Source organism: Myotis daubentonii, chromosome 6 (genome assembly GCF_963259705.1).
Source record: "Myotis daubentonii chromosome 6, mMyoDau2.1, whole genome shotgun sequence".
Lineage (NCBI taxonomy): Eukaryota > Metazoa > Chordata > Mammalia > Chiroptera > Vespertilionidae > Myotis > Myotis daubentonii.
In genome coordinates, this window is record NC_081845.1 from 101,600,534 (window position 1) to 101,610,338 (window position 9,805).

A 9,805-nucleotide genomic window follows, 5' to 3' on the forward strand; every position below is an offset into this window, starting at 1 on the left:
GATCCTTCACAATGGCACTGGGCATAAGTTTGTCAGACAGTCTCACTCAATTTGCAGAAATATACAGGGATATTTGTGTCTCATATACTGATCCTCACAGCGAATTCTGGGTGCGGATTTCATTAATCAAGAAGATAAAGTGGCACATTCTATTTTGTCCTCATCTATGGAATATAAAACTACGCACAAAAGAAACAAATGAACAAAATCTCCTCTATGCAGACAAAATCATGGTGGTGACAAGAAAAGGAAAAGGAAAAGGAAAGGGTAAGGACGGCCTTGAAGAAGACAGAGGAGACCACACTTTCCTGGTGGGCACATAACGCAGTGTGCTATATTGTACTATAAACCTGCACAACTGAAATTTATATAATGTTATTAAACATGTTACCCCCCCCCGAAATTGTAAAATATTTAAAGCAACTCTCTTAGTCCCACGTGTGCCCAAGAGAAGAGGCACCTCTTTTGGGTTTTGAATAATATACATATATTCTGGCTGCTGACACTGTTCAACAAGGGTCAGGTGAGTCAGCTGTTGAGACTGGGCAGTAGAAGGTGTGATGTAGGGCATCAGCCATCAGCCAATTATGGACGAATCATGTCTGAGAAAAGAAAGAGAATCAATGGCTAATGATTACAAAACCGAGTTCTGAATCCAAACTCCTGCCAAGCAAGGCAATCTCTAGGTCCTGGGCTCCAGCATCGGCAGGTGGGGAGCGAGGAGCACGGTGGCTCCAACGGGTTTGCTGCATCTAGTGCCCATGTCTGTGTGACAACACGGACATTCTGAAAAAATTCTGCGTGGTCCCCTGCAGCAGACATGGACTTGCTCTTTATCATCACTGAAGCTGGCCTACTTAGTTTATATCCAAGACTCCAGATCCAATGGAAGGGATTAAGGACATGAATAGATTATACTTTTTCAAAGGTTCAGCCGAAGGTGAGAAAATTGGAAAGATTCCTAGTGGAGTTGTACGGACGGAACCTAGAATAATTCCTGATTTGTCACAGACTTGGAAAATGTGCCCTCCCCCCCCCCCAAAAAAAAAAAAAAAGGAAACACACTAGGTGTGATGGCGGCAGCGAGCTCTCGGGCAGCCGTTGCCAGCTGAACCTAAATGCGAAGGACAACATGTGACCCTGAGGAAGTGTCCTGCTCCTTGGGAGAACTACATGAGTGCAGTGACTCACACAAGCAGAAAAGCATGGAACATGTGTGTAAGTAATTCATATTGGAGAAGAATGTTCAAAGAAACGTAGATTGGGATGAGAGGGAATGTATTAATTTGGGCCAGCCAGACAGAGACTCTGCATTCAGATCTGCAGAGTGGGTGACTAGAAAAGGCTCTAAAAGTTTACTGGGATGATTGACTGTCAAATGCATCCAGTGACGGCCTGATAAATGTGACATGCAAGTGCCCACTGTCTCTTGTTTTAATAAAGAAGAAGCAGTTCAAAAGTTCACGAGGCAGAAGTGTTAGAGTGGATTGGTCATGTGAGGCCTCGCCCACACTCTGTGCATGCCCAGCTGGCGAACCTCCCACCAGGACACTGAGGAACAGAGGGGAGAGTGGGAACAGCACATCTCAAGAGCCAGGTGAGTCTCTTCTCTGAAGGCCAGATGCTGGAGGCTGAGCCTCTCCATGGGAAAACCTGCAAAGAACGGAGTCAGTGGGTACCCAGGAGGCAGTGGGCCCTGTGTCTTTCAATACTTTCAAACTCACAGTAGACCTGATCACAGTAAAACACTGCAAGTCAAAGCAGCTTCAAGGAGGCAGACCGGAACCCACCGGTGCTGGCTAGTGAGTCATGTGCCCGGAACTGTGGGCAGCAAGCACAGTGCTTTCTTCCCCGATCCACTTGGGCAGAAGTCCCGGTGAAGTAGAAAGTGTTGTCACTGGAATCACAAAGCATGCAGTCAGCCCATTAAGCAGTCCCTGACATGAGCAAGTTTAAACTTAAAAAAAATTAAGGCCAGAACCTCTTGTGAAAAGACCAACAGACAAGAAAACGTGTATATTGTTCACTTTAATTCAGGCATTTCCCCAGTGGAATGATGGCATTATTTGTTTTGTTTTGTTTTGTAAAGCAGGATAAGTGACTATTTGCAAGAAAGAAACAACCAGATAATTCAGTGATGACATGGTTCTAAACTGAAATTGTTCTCAGAAAAAAAAAAAATTTTCTCTGGCCCTGCACTAAGACTAGGAGCTTTTGAGGCTCACAAGACTGATGAGTTTTAGCTCAGGCCCATTTTGAAGTAGGTCCACATTTGTTCAGACCCATCCGTAGTTGGCCTGATTCTGGAATACATAACGGAAATAGACAAAGCAGCAGAATGAGCCCTCGCACCCAGAGCTGATGAGTGAGGGCTACTGTAGTGGGGAAGGGTAGCCGGAAGCTATTGGAACTGCCTGGAGCTAGGTAAGTGGTCAATGGAAAGCTGTGCCACGGGCCTGGATGAACAGGAGAGGTTTGTGCCACCGGGAAAGTTTTGAAAGACACAGGAAGTGCCGACAGCAGCACATCCTCATTAACCTTTTGATTTCGCTTGGGCAAAAGGAGGGGGGAAAAGGTCGAGGAGAAGGAAGAAGAAGAGTGGGAATGGGAGGAGCAAGTGGAGGAGGAAGAATAGAAGGAGCATGAGGAGGACCAGGAGGGAGAGGAGGAGGAGACAGAGAAGGAGGAGAAAAACAAATAGAAGAAACAACCTAGAAAATGGCTGTTCAGTCACCCAGACTATAGCCACAGGGGCCCTTCTGCTGCTGCTGGACCCGTGGGTTTACTTTGCTTGAGTGACTTAAAGGCCACCTCACCTGGTGCCCATACGCACCGACAGTGCCTCCCCTTGTGCTTCACGGCTCAATCTAAGCTGCCTTCCCTCCGCTCCAAGGCCGGCATATCCCCTCCTTATCTCACTTCTGGGTGATCAGCTCCGCAGCTGCATGCCCGTCGCAGGGTCCCGACTGCCTTTTCCATCCACAGGATGTACTCCTGTCGGTCCGTTACATAGATGACGCGAGCTCACTGGACCTGGTGAGTGCGACCCGTCCTACTCTAGACTTGATACACTCTTAGAGTCAGAAGTTGAGAACAAATCTGACTAGAATTCAGAATTCCTCTCAGTGAAATGGTTTTGTGTCTAGTGCATTGAGCAGGAGAAGTTACTGTTTTGAGGTAAATAATAATGGCTGCCATCCAGCTCCCCCCCCGCCCCCCCGACAAAGGTGGAGGCACAGCGCCCAGTGGCCTCTGGATGTCAGAGGCAGTAGATCCCTCAGGTCCAGGCCGCTGTGCAAGCTGCTCTGTGACCTGGTCCATACCCTGCAGCAGACGTGACGGTCCTCTGAGCATCCCAGGCAGATAGCGATTCTGGCTGGGGCCTTAGGAAGGCCTGTGGGTGGAAAACAGTATAAATGCTCGAACTTTCACACCAAGGTCTTGATATCATCAGCAAACAACTATTGTCCTTTTGGGGAGCAACTTTTGGCCTTCTTTGAGGCAAATTTGGCAAATAATGTTTTTTCCCCTCAAAATGCACTGAGGTTTGTCTCAAAGGGTTTCTTTGGTTTCGAAGAGGAAACGCCTAGCCATGGGTCTCCGGGTTACCAGGCCACCCAGCTGTCCATTACGACCTGGGTGTGATGGAGCCCATGGAGCCCTCAGGCTGGTGACACACAGAATGACGACAACGTCCATCTAACGAGTTCATACGCGATCTGACCTGGGAGGCCTCAGGAAGCTCAAAGAAGTCAAGTAAGTGCTGGCCGGATTGTCCTCGGTCCCGCTGGCAGCCTGGACTCGTGGGAAACTCCCGGTGACCTGTTGGCAGTGGAAGAAACCTGTGGCCTGGCTGAGCCATAAGCCAGCGTCCTCTCGATGACCCAGCAGAGAGCGAGCAGCTGCAGCCCACAGAGCCCTGCAGACGTCCCTGAAGGGCAGGGCCGGGTAACCGTCCCAGGGCCAGCGTTCCCTGCAGGTCACCTCACTCACTCTGCTGAGGACACCTGAGCTGAGAGGCAAGTTCACGCTGATTTACGGTTCTGGCCGCAATGCCCTGCTGTGGAGCTGGCAGAAGAGAAGCCGGAGAGGGAAATATTCACATTGCAATATGCAGAGGCCTGAGGACAGTTCTCACCAATGGGCACAATCTAAGAGATTTTTGCTTATTTACATGTTTGCTTAGCATCAAAATGGAGGATTTAATTAATCAAAAGGTTATGGCGAGGAGAGAAGATGGTGGTGGAATGGGCAGACCTTCATTGCACCCCCCCCCCCCCCCCAGCCAGGCGGACAATAGAACTCAAGTGTGGGCTCTGCCCCAGTTACCCCCTGCGCCCCGCTGAGCAGGACTTGTATCAAGGACGGCCCGCCCGGGGCTGGTAGGAGGCGGGGCCTGTGGGTTCCCGGAGGGTCGGCTGGCGCCGGGGCGTCTGGAGCCAGTCGCCTGGAGCTGGTGGGAGAGAAAGCCTGTTCCTTGTATTTGCCCCCCAAACACAGGGGGGCTGTTTGTTTGCTTTGTTTTTGTAGCTTTCAGCCCAGGCTCTGACGCGGGGAGGGAGGCTGGTGGGCAGCGTTGCAGGGCGACCTGGAGAAGCAGCGGCCGGGAGTCCTGCGCAGCAGCTCACATCCCCCCACGTGGAAACGGACGGCCTTTCCCCTGAGGAGCCAGCCCCCCAGACGCGCGGCTCAGGAACCAGGGAAACCCCGCCCGAGGCACCCCGCCCCTCCCGCCCCCCAGGAGCCCTGCCGCCGCACCTGCTGTGGATGTTTTCCGAGGCGACAGCTGCGGAGGCCTCGCCTGGGGGGTGGCACAGTTTCAAGGAGGGTCAGTGACTGGATGGGGGGGCCCGTCCGCACCCCCATCCGGGGAACCACACTGTCCCCCCCGCCCCCCGCCGCCACCGGGAGCTGAGGGAAACCCCAGGCTTCCGGCTGCCCCTGGCACTGCCTGCGAGGCCGCCGCCCTCCCCTCCGAGCGCAGAGTGTCCCGGCCCCTCGCGGAGGCGCCAGCCCGTCCCTGAAGCTGCGCAGCAGCGCCCCCTCCCGGGCACCGGGGTCTGGACGCCGGCTCCGCCTCAAGCCCCGTCAGAAACCGCGTGTCTCCCGCTGTATGGCTTCCACCTATTTTCCTCTCCGTTTGACTTTTCCATTTTCCTACTCCGCTTTTTTCTTTGCCTTTTCTCCTGCTTCCTCGTCTTTACGACTTTTCTTACTCGGGTCTATCTGCTCTTTCTTCTATTTTCCTTAGCGATTTTTTCTTCTTCCTTTATTTTAACCGTTTTTCTTCCCATATTCCTCCAATTCTTTTCTTTTATTCTCTGTATTTCATCTCTGCCCTTGATATTGCTTTTTTTCACACCGATTTTTTTTTTGTTTTGTGGGATTTTTTGGTTTTGTTTTTCTTTCTTCTTGTGTTTTTCATTCTTTCCTTTCCTCTATCATTCTTGCTTTCTTTCATCGTCCCTAGATCACTCTTCTCTGGCTCTATCGAAGCAGAACTGTCCTAGGTGAAGTGAACAATGGTGTCACTGGAACCATAAAAACATTCGCTCAGCACATTAACCGACCCCTGGCCGAGCCAGTTTACACACCTTAATTCTTAAAGGGAGGAAAGACCAGAACGTCCTGAGAACAGACCCCCCAACAGACAACAAAAAGTGTGTAGTCTAAAGCTTACTTAATGCTTCCCCAGTGGACTGAGGGCCTTTTTCTTTATTTTTAGCCAGGGCAACTATCTATATGGAAGCAACAATGAACAAGATAATTCAAAGACAATGGATCTGAACAGAAATTAGTCTCAGAAACCAAAATATAACTGTGGCCCTGCACTAAATCTAGGAGTTTTAAGAGTCAGGTGACCAATGAGTTTCAGCTCAGTTCCCTTTTGAAGTAGGGGACATATGTTGGGACCACCCTTGGTTGCCTCTGGTCCCAGGAGGCATAACCGAAATAGACAAAGCAGCAGAATGAGCCCCACACTCATCACTGACGAGTGGGGGCTACTAGGGTGAGAAAATCAAAGCAGAAGCCCCTAGAGCTGCCTGTAAGAGGATAAGAAGGAAACCAAAAGCCTCCCACATTCCTGGATGAATGGCAGAGATTTGTGCCACGGGAAGGATTTGAATATGCAGGATTGTGTCCATTGGAACACATCCTCACTAACCATTTGATTTGACTTGTGAAAAAGGAGGAGAAACAGGAGGAGGAGGGAATAGGAGAGGGAGAAGTAGAAGAAGGAGAAGAAATAGAAAGACTGGGAACTCTACAACTTCAATTTAAAGTGCTACATACATGATCGAACCCGGGAGGACCAAAGCAGGAAGATAGTCTGTGTCCCAATTTACCTCAGTACCAACTTCTGTACAATGAATCCATCTTTCTGCCTAGACCTGTGGCCTCCTGGAAAGTGTCCTAGGACCTATTGACAGAGGAAGGAGAGCTGAGGCCTGGCTCCCCGATGACTTTGCACGGTATCGAGGGCCAACCAGAGAGGGGCGGCTGCAGCACGACAGCCCACGTCCGGACGTCTGTGAAGGACAGTGGGTAACAAAGCCCTCACGATGGGCAGAGGTGGGGCGGTCGCCTCCTCACTGACTTTGCGTGTCAACAATGCCCAGCTGTGGAAGGAGATGCTGACTCAGGGCTCTGCCTTGGATTTGCAGCATCAGGCAGAGGCGCTGAGGAAGCCTGACTAGGAGATCCCTCCCAAGCTCTCTGCGCAGACGTTCCTTGGACCTTCTCGCTCAGTGGTCACAAATATTCAAAGACGTTTGCGTCTCATGTAATGCTCACCAGAGTGAAGCCTCAAAGTGGGAGATTTCATTTGTCAAAAGGATAAAGTGGCACGTTCTATATTTTCCCTCGTCAGTGGGATGTGAAAGCACAAACAAAAGAAACAAAGTCTCCTATACACACATGGAATCATGTGTTTACCGCAGGGGAAGCAGGAGGGAGGGCCAGGTGAATAATGGGGGCTCAAATGCAAGAGGGCAGAGGAGACAGACATTGGTGGCGAGCTCACAGCTGAGTGTGCTATGTTGTACCATGAATTGTACAAGTGAAGGTTTTCAATGTGATTAACTGATTACCCCCAAAACAGTAATCATGAAATACTTTTTAAGTATTAAATGTTCAAGAAATGGAGACACTTTTCTGTGTTTGAATAATAAGAACATGTATTTGTTTGCCTATCATTTGTTCAGTAAAAACCAGGCGAATAATCTGTGGCGGCTGGGCAGTAGCAATTGTCTGAGAGCATTAACCTTCAGACAGTTAGTGAGCAACGGAGTCTTGAAAAGGAAAGGAAGTCAATGGTTAAATGTTACAAAACTCGGTTTTGATTCCTGGGCCCTGCCAAGCAAGGCAAGAGCTAGACACTGGGCTATAGCGTCCCTGGACGGAGGCGTGAGGACTGCGGTGGGAACCAGCGGGGTTCCTGCATCCAGTTCCCGTCTTTGGTGATGACACGCAATCTGAAACAGCACACATGAACATGCTCCCTCTCATCACTTTATCGCCTGCTGAGCTTATGTCCAGGGCTCCCGATGCTGCCTGAGGAGCTTCAGGGCACCAATGGTTTACCTCTATGCTTCCAGCGAGATGTGGGGAAAATCAGAAAGTCTCCTGAGGGGATGACATAGATGTTCTGAAAAGGCCTGAGTAATCCGCAATAGCCGACAGGGATGGTTCCCTGGTTTATAGCTAGCACACCTCCTTCAGCTTGGAGAGATTCAGGACATGAATAGCTATATCTCACAATGGCTTCAAGCCAGATGCGAGGAAAAACAGGATGGATCATGGGAGGGCTGTAACTGGTATGGGATGAAACTGGGATAATTCAGGGCTTGTCAGAGACTGGAGAAATGTGCAAGAAGAAGCACCAAGAGTAATGAAGGCAGCGACCTCTCCTGTGGCAGCGGCCACCGTGACTAGACTCAAACCCCAGCAGGGAACTGAGGTGAAGGGAAGGTTTGACCTTGAGGTGGGGTGCTACTCTATGGAAGAACTATGTGAGGGCAGGGCACTGAAACTTCCCCAGGCAGAAAAGTATGCAATCTATGTGGAAATAATTAACGGTCGAGGACATGTTCAAAGAAACATAAGTTTGGACATGAGGGAACCTAGTAATTTGGGCCCACAGGAAGAGCCTGCATTTATATCTGCAGTGCGGGTCATTTCCCACGGCCCACAAGTTGATTGGGATGGTTGGCAGACAACTGCATCCAAGGATGGCCCTAGGGGGCGGCCTGGAAGTGCCCACTGTCTCTTTTCAGTAAAGAAGCAGTTCAGCAGTGTAGGGAGGAGGGACTGTTGGAGTGCATAGATCATTTGAGCCCTATGGCACTGTGGGAGTGCCCACATGGCATACCTTTCACCAATACATTGGGAACTATATTGATGACTGGAAACAGCATATTTGAAGAGCTGCATGAAGACTCTTCTATGAAAACCAGACCTTGGGAACTGCACCCTCTCAATGGGAAAGTCTAAATGTGATGAGGGACATTGAACCCCAGAGGCAGGGGCACTGGGCCCTGTCCAGTCACTGAACTCACGGTGGATCTGATCAGCCTGAAATACAGCAAATCCAAGCAGGATCTAGTGAGTCTGTCGGCACTGACGTACAGTGTTGGCTAAAGAGTCATGTGTTCCCAGCGGTGGGGAGAGGGAGCTCATGGCATTGTTGCTCCATCTAGTGAAGCAGAAATGTCCCCGTGAGTCCCAGGGCCCAGCAGCCTAGGCCCTGTGCTCATTTCTCTCAGGTTCTCAGGGATGTCTTGTTGCCTACTACAGGTCAATTTATGAAAGATACACTCAATCTTCACAGAAAAGATTCATTCTAATAGATTCTATTAAATAGAACACAGCTATTTGCTTACACAGAGTCTATGGCTGCTGTCAAACTATGAGAGAGGCTTGGAGTTTCTGCAGAGACCAACAGCCACCAAGTCTCTGGCTGTTACAGAAACAGCTTGCAGACCTCTGCTCTAGGGTCTTGGACTCCATTTTCTTTAAAAAAAAAAAAAAAAAAAAAAAAAGTACATTTTCATTGATTTTAGAAAGGAAGGGAAAGGGGGAGATAGAAACATCAATGAAGAGAGAGAATCATGGATCCGCTGTCTCCTGCATGCCCCCTACTGGGGATCGAGCCCACAACCCAGCATGTGACCTTGACCAGAATCAAACCCAGGACCCCTCCATGCACAGGCCGATGCTCTATGAATTGAGCCAAACCAGCTAGGGCTTGGACTCCATTTCTAGTCTTTGCCGAGCTGGTTAAGAGTTTTGGAGGTCAATTTCCCTAAGGACAATCTTTTCCAAGCTAGTTAGGCAATATTGAGACTTTCCAGATAATAGGAACACTGGACCATCTGTAAATGCTTTTATGCTTCTGTGTGAAGTTGGGATACACTCCAATGAAACCAGTCCATGGCCTTTGCTGCTCTCGGCACATGATGGAACTCGGCTGCAGTGGGTGGGCTGCGATGAGTGTGTTCCCTGCAGGCCAGCCTGGGGCTCAGTGTAACTAATTGTTTGTTGCCAATGCGAACACAAACAAAGCCTGGGATGTGTTGATGTGCAGCATGACATCGCCTGGGAGCCCAGCCTGGCCCCAAAGCCACTGAGCTAATCCTTGGGGCCTCAGAGGGCAAAACCTAGCCCTGCAGAGCCTCCCCCAGCCCCAAAGAGCAGAGGGCAGCATTGAGGAGCCCAGCTCCTCGTTCAGAGACGCCTAGTGAGGCCCACAGCAGGCCCTGGTCCTCTCTCTCCAAGAGTTCAATGGCGGCCCAGGACCCAGGCA

The 9,805-nt window shown here is 50.1% G+C and overlaps 1 long non-coding RNA gene across 1 annotated transcript; it reads right to left on the minus strand.

Annotated features, from left to right (window-relative positions):
* Positions 1-980: 980 nt before the first annotated feature.
* LOC132237569 (uncharacterized) lies at positions 981-4,026 on the minus strand. The gene is made up of 3 exons (XR_009453554.1): positions 3,715-4,026; positions 1,725-3,383; positions 981-1,653 (listed from the first exon to the last, which is right to left on the minus strand). It is a non-coding gene; the product is annotated as an uncharacterized LOC132237569 (long non-coding RNA).
* Positions 4,027-9,805: the final 5,779 nt, after the last annotated feature.